At 44.5% G+C, this 10,239-nt stretch overlaps 1 non-coding gene across 1 annotated transcript; it reads left to right on the forward strand.

The window, feature by feature from the left end:
• Window positions 1-6,953: 6,953 nt before the first annotated feature.
• On the forward strand, window positions 6,954-7,024 carry TRNAG-GCC (transfer RNA glycine (anticodon GCC)). The gene has a single exon. It is a non-coding gene; the product is annotated as a tRNA-Gly (tRNA).
• Window positions 7,025-10,239: the final 3,215 nt, after the last annotated feature.

Consider the following 10,239-nt stretch of genomic DNA (forward strand, 5'->3'; position numbering starts at 1 on the left):
TAACGATTATGTATTAACTAACTTTTTATCGCCAACTTCATATCAAGATCTTCAATGTAAAAGTTGTGGGGCAAGTTGAGAAATTCGAGTTTTACTTTTTTTCTTCAAAGTAAATTTGCATTGACTCTTTTTTAGTTTGAAATAATACCAGCTGGTTTTAAAAAATATCACGTTATTGTGGCCTTGCTTCGCGACGTTAGCCCCCTCGAACGATCTTAAAGACCTCGCGCCTTCCCTGTAACCATTTCACCTGTAACAGCGATGTTTCTGCGGTGAGAGCGGGCACTTCGCTTCGTTAAAACCACGACGTTGAACCATAGGCGTGACCACGATGGACATCAAGAAGTTATCTCAACTATGTGGTCGAACGGCGGGCGAGTTCACGCTTCCGCTGCAGTATCGTGAATACATCAAAGCGAAGTGTCTGTGCTCATCAAAGGATGGTCGCAGGGAGTGGTGGCGTCTTAAGTATACGCCTCTAAAAAAGAGACGACGCCAAAGTTACCTTAAGAAAGCAGGTGAAACAGACATTTATCAACATGCCATACAAATTTGACATTGAAAATCTTGCTTTAAAGTATAATTGTTTTGAATGGCTAATTTGCCTTGGTTAAATAACCTGCCAGTAATCACTTAAAAAGAAAGTTTACCAGGTCCAGAACACTGCTTACAACCCTGCACTAAAGTGAAATATCCGTTCGTACAGGGCGTCTTATTCAAGCTTGGGTTGGATATAAGGAAGATATTAGTCGCTGTTGCAACCATGCTCGGCTTTTTTTTATTATTTATTTAATGGTGTTAGAACTAGGTTTATAAATAGGCCATTTGCTTAAAGTACATTTTTAACCCTACACTGCTAACCTTATGTCACTCCTCTGCTTTTGAGCCACCAACCTTCCAATCGCTTTCTTCTGACTTCCACCGGAGAATCATTCACATGAACATTGTTATCTCTAAACCTATAAGCCTCAGGAAGAGTGACGGTGCCTGCATCAATATCCGGATGGATACTATCACATTCGTGTATAAGATGCTCAAATATTTCTACAGAGTTACCACACACTGCTCAAGTGTCATCTTCTTGGTTAAGGTTTTAAAGAATAGGGCTTACTACTTAATTGTAACTCCCGCTATAATGTATTTAGGTGATTTCTATTCTTGCCCACCTCATAATGATCAAGAACGAAACTCAGTGCCTTAGATCCCTTTTATTCTTTTTTATAAGGTCAGTGACTGCAACTTTAAGGGTTCGAATCGATAGCACCGCTTGACAGATATGCACGAGCAGTAACCTCTGAAAGGACAGATTGTTGCATGGGTAATCGTTGTGTCTGATTAGAAGCCGGTTAAAACAGCGATGCGATTCTCCATTGGCTTCCCTTACGTGGCATACCCCAGCTTAGCGTGCCCACATGGTCAATCCCTGTTTTCTTCTGAGTGTTAGGAGAGTTAGGTGCTTCTAACTGAAATTTCGTGTCTCCGCACGACGAAATTGGTTCGCCTTAGTACGGCCGATTCGGCACATGGAACTTGTTTTTTTTTTTTTTTGCGAAGGGTGCGAGGCACTTCAGGTACATTCTTGCATCGAATGTGCCTGCTTTCAGACCCATATTTAAGACCCAGCTACTACCCTGCAAGCACAAAATAACGTAATGGCTGAGAAAATAGCGAAAAAATAAGACACTGAAATAATGCGGTAAAATCATCCCCAGGAGATCCAGGAAAGTCTAAAGTGTCTGTTGGCCGCGTAGAACTTGCACTGTACAACAGTGGTGGCTTTTCATTCGCACATACGGAACTAAGGCCAAAGATTAATGGGGAAGAGTCAGTAACTCCTGCGTGCTTCCCGCAGTTAGTTATTATTTGTGTTTTACCTTTACCACGTGCAGACGCACAGGACAATGGGCTCCGATCTATGAGTAATCCGTATACGCTAGGGGCAGGTTGCGCTGCACGAGCGCTTCGGTGCAGCCGTTGCCGCTAGAGCTCACCTGCGCAGCCGGCGCTCGCCGCTGCACTGACCTACACGCACAGTCAAGAAAGGAATTGCGCAAGAACTCTTTCTATGTATAGTATATGCTTGAAGGCCGCTCACATCGGCGTCGGTGGTTCAGTGGTAGAATACTCGCCTGCCACGCGGGTGGCCCGGGTTCGATTCCCGTCCGACGCATTGCCTTTTTTTTATTTCTTCACGCTTGAGAATGGTGCTTCTAACGACTGGCGGGAATTACTCTCACGTATTCGAAACATGAGAATTAGAGGTCGAAGGGGGCTGAAATTACTTCGAACAGTGCGGACATAGTGCCTAGAATATCACTATAGTGCGGAGTTCGAAATAAAAGGACGCCGTTCGGCAGCAGCAGCTGATGCATTACGTAGCGCTAGTACGAATCACGTACTATGAATTACGTAGCGCTAGAGCAGAGGCGAGGCAGGGAAGTTGAAGCCCCTGAGGTTTGAAGGGCTTTAGAGGAAGTAGGCAAGCCACGAATGCTGGGCAACGTGCGTACAGAACACTGGGAAGCGAGTGCACTGCCATCTATAGGCGGTTCCCGCTTGGAACGGTTGATCACGGGCGATAACAGCACGCGGCTCGTGCACACGGCACCATCCCAGTCTGATAACACTGCGCTCAAGGCAATCAACTGAAAGGTAGCCGTAGGGATAGCGGCCTAGAGTAAGTATACCAATTCTAGGAACAGAGCGAGCGCCTATCGTACTCCGCGAAGCACGCCCCTTTCACTAACCGGGGTGCAAACCATGTTGGCTACGTCTTCTGACAGCGAACCACTACTCTGAGAACAAAATACAGGGGAGTTTTAATCAGGCAGCATTAATCTCCTCAGATCACATGATCCTTGAATTAGATACCGTAATGGCCGCTACTACTGTGAAAACGCAGGTTACCGAGAACATTTCTGCCTCTTTTTTATCTTTTATGATTACGGCGCCTAGAGATGTAAAAATAACATTGTTGCGATAGATTTCTGTTCAGCCTTCGATCTACCTTCAAATAACAAATTTATGCTTTAGTACATAAGCTCCTGCTTTCATCCCGATCGTGCATGATGAGCGTATGAACGTTAAAATAGTAAGCCTTTGCTGCCCTTCAATTCAGCCCATTTAAAACGTGTCGATAGAGCGACTGACATTGTTTTGCTTTTCTGCCTAGTGGACGCGAAAAGAAACATGGACTTTAATTTCTTGACTAAAAAAAAGGTGCTGCGTAGCCAGAAATGTATTCTGTACGAAAAAAAAAAAACAACTCTTAGAACGCTCCGAGTTTGCGCCGACGCAGAGCGCGCTACTGCATGGCCTCAGTACAGTCGCCTCGTTGCAACCTGGAGTAGCATGCCAGGCTGTCAACCAGGGCGATCTCTCCTGTATTCATTAAAGTCTCTCTCTCTCTTTCTCAGCGCAGCTTGAGCAGGTATAAAGCATACAGGAGTGATTAAATATTTATGGCTACCACGCAGTTGGATAGTCAAATATATCCAATGGACTCTCATTCTTTCAAGCGCGTCCATGGACTCATAAATATGAGCCACAGTACTTCTGCTTGAGGGCATACACTTGGTCCAAAGTAACAATGCACCGACTATGCACTTTGGTCACAGTGCCGGGCAGCCATACCGTTCCGCCAAATGCTATGAAGTCCAACAACTGGTCGCATTTGATTACTTCATTACATCTGGTTCAACTGCTAGGAAACGAATTCTCCGTGCTGTCAATGGTACGACTTTCTCCAGCAGAATGTCCCACTAGAGTGCAGTATCTCAGCGATCATAAAAGTGGTGCTCTGCTATAACTGGCTTTCTAGAAAGCGGACATTTCGATCACGCCGGGACGGAAGCACCATGATACTCTAGCCAAGTTTTGGCCGGTAAGGTTTCAGCTTGTAAATTAAAGAAGAATGTATTAAAAACTTTTGAAATAAAGTGCGAGAGGTGCATCTGAAGTTTTTGTCCTTTGCGTGGCGAACGGGACGCAATCTTGCAAAGAATCGCGTCGCTATTATAGAGTCTACTCTTTGTTTATTAACTGCTCGCGCTTTTTTTTAGAAGCTTCCTATTCATTAAGATCTCTATTTATTCAGTACAGTGCAATAATGCCTGTGCAATGACACCAATCACGAATTTAGGAGAAAATTTTTCTGTAGCGTCCTGTGCAGCACATCCCAAAACAAAATCGCGTCTTTGCAGTCTATAAAATCATGTTCAGTTGTTTCCGGCACATTGCACAAGCGGCAGTTCACAAAAGACATAAAAATGTTTTTCCCATGAGCCGCGTGTTTACAGGTAGAGTTTCAGTGTGTAATTTATAGAAAAAGTGTTTTGGTGCAAGGATAAATTGACATTTTACGCACTCGCCTTAAAACATCTTCACCCATGAGCCCGAAGTAGACAGAACGATGCAGTGGGGGAGGGAAGTGGTCTCGCTGAGCGGCCTTTAAAGGGGATCTGTTCGCGAAGCCGCGGGTTCGACTCCCAATCATTGATATTGATTCAATTAATTTTTCTCTTTTTCATGCTTTGACCTCTAGCTCAGCTTCGGGTCAAATTTACACGTTCCGCGATTGAAGGCCCAGGTCCCGTTGGGAAGCTTTGGCTTCAATATCAGCATGACAGTGTTTGCTGAAAGCCTGACAAAACTCTCCCACACTTACAGAAGACAAAAACCCAGACACAACACTTTTAATGGCGCATCAATATTCAGCAAGACCATATGCCTATTCCTCACCGGATAGATGAGAATTTTACCGCCGTCATAAGGAGTCGTCCTGACCAGGAAAACAGATTTTTTTATTTTTCAGATTTTTTAATTAACGATTATGTATTAGCTAACTTTTTATCGCTAACTTCATATCAGGATCTTCAATGTAAAAGTTGTGGGGCAAGTTGAGAAATTCGAGTTTTACTTTTTTTCTTCAAAGTAAATTTGCATTGACTCTTTTTTTTAGTTTGAAATAATACCAGCTGGTTTTAAAAAAATATCACGTTATTGTGGCCTTGCTTCGCGACGTTAGCTCCCTCGAACGATCTTAAAGACCTCGCGCCTTCCCTGTAACCATTTCACCTGTAACAGCGATGTTTCTGCGGTGAGAGTGGGCACTTCGCTTCGTTAAAACCACGACGTTGAACCATGGGCGCGACCACGATGGACATCAAGAAGTTATCTCAACTATGTCGTCGAACGGCGGGCGAGTTCACGCTTCCGCTGCAGTATCATGATTACATCAAAGCGAAGTGTCTGTGCTCATCAAGGGATGGTCGCAGGGAGTGGTGGCGTCTGAAGTATACGCCTCTAAAAAAGAGACGACGCCAAAGTTACCTTAAGAAAGCAAGTGAAACAGACATTTATCAACATGCCATCCAAATTTGACATTGAAAATCTTGCTTTAAAGTATAATTGTTTTGAATGGCTAATTTGCCTTGGTTAAATAACCTGCCAGTAATCGCTTAAAAAGAAAGTTTACCAGGTCCAGAACACTGCTTACAACCCTGCACTAAAGTGAAATATCCGTTCGTACAGGGCGTCTTTTTCAAGCTTGGGTTGGATATAAGGAAGATATTAGTCGCTGTTGCAACCATGCTCGGCTTTTTATTATTATTTATTTAATGGTGTTAGAACTAGGTTTATAAATGGTCCATTTGCTTAAAATACATTTTTAACCCTACACTTCTAACCTTATGTCACTCCTCTGCTTTTGAGCCACCAACCTTCCAATCGCTTTCTTCTGACTTCCACCGGAGAATCATTCACATGAACATTGTTATCTCTAAACCTATAAGCCTCAGGAAGAGTGACGGTGCATGCATCAATATCCGGATGGATACCATCACATTCGAGGATAAGATGTTCAATTGTTTCTACAGAGTTGCCACACACTGCTCATGAGTCAACGTCTTTTTTAAATTGCTTTTCGTAACTTTTCGCAAGAATCGGACTTACTACTTATTTGTAACGCCCTCTATAATGTATCTAAGTGATTTCTATTCTTGCCCACCTATGTGCCCACCTCATAATGATCAAGAGTGAAACTCAGTGCCTGAGATCCCTTTTATTCTTTTTCATAAGGTCTGTGACTGCCACTTCAAGGGTTCGAATCGAAAGCACCGCTTGACAGATATGCACGAAGAGTGAAGTAACTTCTGAAAGGACAGATTGTTGCCTGGGTAATCGTTGTGTCTGATTAGAAGCCGGTTAACACAGCGATGCGATTCTCCACTGGCTTCCCTTACGTAGCAGATCCCAGCTTAGCGTCCCACATAGTGAATCCCTGTTTTCTTCCGAGTATTGGGAGAGTTAGGTGCTTCTAACTGAAATTTCGTGTGTCCGCACGACGAGTTTGGTTCGCCTTAGTACGGCCGATTCGGCACGTAGAACTTGTTTTTTTTTTTTTTTTTGCGATGGGTCCGAGGCACTTCAGGTACTTTCTTGCATCGAATGTGCCTGCTTTCAGACCCATATTGAAGACCCAGGCACTACCCTACAAGCACAAAATAACATAGGGCTGAGAAAATAAAGGAATAATAAAACACTGAAATAGTTCGATAGAATCATCCCTTGATGATCGAGGAAAGTCTAAAGCGTCTGTTGGCCGCGTAGAACTTGCACTGTACAACAGTGGTGGCTTTTCATTGGCACATGCGGAACTAAGGCTAAAGATTAATGGCGAAGCGCCGGTAACACCTGCGTGCTCCCCGCAGTTACTTATTATATTTTTTACCCCTCCCAAACCATGGGCAGACGCAGAGGACAATAGGCTCAGTTCTTTGAGTAATCCGTATACGCTAGCGGCAGGTTGCGCTGAACGAGCGCTTCGGTGCAGCCGTTGCCGCTAGAGCTCGCCTCCGCAGCCGGCGATGCACTGACCTACACGCACAATCAAGAAAGGAATTGCGCAAGAACTCTTTCTATGTATAGTACACGTTTGAAGGCCACTCGCATCGGCGTCGGTGGTTCAGTGGTAGAATACTCGCCTGCCACGCGGGTGGCCCGGGTTCGATTCCCGGCCGACGCATTGCCTTTTTTTTATTTCGTCACGCTTGAGAGTGGTGCTTCTAACGACTGGCGGGAATTACTCTCACGTATTCGAAACATAAGAATTAGAGGTCGAAGCGGGCTGAAATTATTTCGAACTGTGCGGACATAGTGCCTAGAACAACACGTTTTGGCGGGCTAGTTGGTCAAGCATCTTGAACAAACAGCGCAAACAAAGACGAGCACAAAAGACAAGAAAACGGACGACACGGCGCTGACACTGCGCTGACATCAGCGCCGTGTCGTCCGTTTTCTTGTCTTCTGTGCTCGTCTTCGTTCGCGCTGTTTGTTCAAGATGCCTAGAATATCACTATAGTGCGGAGTTCGAATTAAAGGGACGCCATTCGGCAGCAGCAGCTGATGAATTACGTAGCGCTAGTACGAATTGCGTTCTATGAATTACGTAGCGCTAGAGCAGAGGCGAGGCAGGGAAGTTGAAGCCCCTGAGGTTTGAAGCGCTTTAGAGGAAGTAGGCAAGCCACGAATGCTGGGCAACGTGCGTACAGAACACTGGGAAGCGAGTGCACTGCCATCTATAGGCGGTTTACGCTTGGAACGGTTGATCACGGGCGATAACAGCAAGCGGCTCGTGCACACGGCACTATCCCCGTCTGATAACACTACGCTCAAGGCAATCAACTGAAAGATAGCCGTAGGGATAGTGGCATACGCCTGTCGTACTCAAAAAGCACGCGCCTTTCACTAACAATGGTGCAAACCATATTGGCTACGTCTTCTGACAGCGAACCACTGCTCTGAGAACAAAATACAGGGGAATTTTAACCAGGCAGCATTAATCTCCTCAGATCACATGATCCTTGAATTAGATGCGGTAGTGGCCGCTATTAATGTGAGAACGCAGGTTACCGAGTACATTTCTTCCTCGTTTTTTTTTTTTATGAATATGGCGCGTACAGGTATAAAAATAACTGTTGCGATAGATTTCTGTTCCTTTTGCACATTTCTTTGTGCAAGCGTTGTGGCATTGTCGTGATACAAAGAGGGGGGAGAGAAGATTGAGATCAATCTTTTTAAGCTTATGGTTTGGTTTAGCTCCGAAAATTTCGACCACCTGGTGTTCTTTAACGTGCACTGACATCGCACAGTACACGGGCCTCTAGAATTTCTCCTCCAAAGAAATTCTAGCCGCCGCGGCCGGGATTGAACCCGCGTCTTTCGGGACAGCAGCCGAGCACCATAACCACTGAGCCACCGCGGCGGCTTTTTAAGCTAATGACTTAAGTGAAGTTCTGGGCCTTGTGCACTCTGGCAACATTGATCGCCCTCGTGAGCTGTCGATTGATGTTGAAAACATCTATTAATTACTGCCTTGTAGTTTGTTACTAAGCTGCGTTGAACTTATTGACCTGTTTGGAAGTTTGGCATTTGAAAACTCAGCAGGGATCACAGCTAGCAGTTTTCTAGATCTTTTATCATATTACCTAATAACTACGTATATTCTGGTAAGTGATATGTGCCTGCTCTTGTGTCGCCCCGATACCAAGTGACCTCTTTTTAGTAAAACCAGATCAGTCGGTCAAGAAATACTTAGACAATATGCACGTAGCGACATTTAGATACGAAGTTGGCTCACTGATTTTTATTGACAGTCTCCAACGTTCATTGGAATCCAGGAATTTTAAAATATTTTCACTGCTCCGACTAAGGCTTAAATTGCTTGTTTTAATCTTCGATCTACCTTCAAATAACAAGTTTATGCTTTATTACATAAGCTCCTGCTTCCACCCCGGTCATGCATGTTGAGCGTATGAACGTTAAAATAGTAATCCTCTGGTGCCCTTCAATTCAGCCCATTTGAAACGTGTCGACAGAGGAACTGGCATTGTTTTGCTTTTTTTGCGTAGTGGGCGCGGAAAGACACATGGACTTCAGTGGCTTGGCTGAAAAGAAGGTGCTGCGTATCCAGAAATGTATTCTCTACGAAAAAAAACAAAAAAACTTACGTTCCGAGTTTCGCAGACGCAGAGCGCGCAACTGGCCTCAGTACAGTCGCCTCGTTGCAACCTGGAGTAGCATGCTATTCTCATAACCAGGCATACCTCTCCTGTATTCATTAAAGTCTCTTTCTCTCAACGCAACTTGAGCAGGTACAAAGGATACAGGGATGATTAAATATTTATGGCTACCACGCACTTGGATAGTCAACCATATCTAATGGACTCTCATTCTTTCAAGCGTGTCCTTGGACTCATAGTTCTGCGCCACAGTCCTGCTGCCTCAGGACATACACTTGGTCCAAAGTAACAATGCACCGACTGTGCACTTTGGTCACAGTACCGGGCAGCCATACCGTTCCGCCAAATGCTATGAAGTCCAACAACTGGTTGCACTTGATTACTTCATTACATCTGGTTCAACTGCTAGGAAACGAATTCTCCGCGCTGTCAACGGTACGTCTTTCTCCAGCAAAATGTCCGACTAGAGCGCAGTATCTCAGCAATCATGAAAGACGTTCTCTACTACAGCTGTCTTTCTAGAAAGCGGGCAGTTCGATCACGACGGGACGGAAGCACCATGATACTCTAGCCAAGTTTTGGCCGCTAAGGTTTCAGCTTGTAAATTAGATAAGAATGTATTAAGAACTTTTGAAATAAAGTGCGAGAGGTGCATTTGAAGTTTGTCCTTTGCGGGGCGAACGGGACGCAATCTTGCAAAGAATCGCGTCGCTATTGTAGAGTCTACTCTTTGTTTATTAACTGCTCGCGCTTTTTTTTTGAGAAGCTTCCTATTCATTAAGATCTCTATTTATTCAGTACAGTGCAATAATGCCTGTACAAAGACACCAATTACCAATTTAGGAGAAAATTTTACTGTAGCGTCTTGTGCAGCACATCCCAAAACAAAATCGCGTCTTTGCAGTCTATAAAATCATGTTGAATCGTTTCAGGCACATTGCACAAGCGGCAATTTACAAAAGACATAAAAATGTTTTTTCCTATTGAGCCACGTGTTGACAGGTAGAGTTTCAGTGTGTTTTATTTTGTAGAAAAATGTTTTGGTGCAAGTATAAATTGGCATTTTACGCACTCGCTTTAAAACATCTTCACCCGTGAGCCCGAAGTAGACAGAACGATGCAGTGGGGGCGGGAAGTGGTCTCGCTGAGCGGCCTTTAAAGGGGACTTGTTCGCGCAGCCGCGGGTTCGACCCCCGATCATTGATATTGATTCAATTAA

The sequence above is a fragment of the Amblyomma mixtum genome, chromosome 1, assembly GCF_055824585.1.
Source record: "Amblyomma mixtum isolate Tamu chromosome 1, ASM5582458v1, whole genome shotgun sequence".
Taxonomy (NCBI): domain Eukaryota; kingdom Metazoa; phylum Arthropoda; class Arachnida; order Ixodida; family Ixodidae; genus Amblyomma; species Amblyomma mixtum.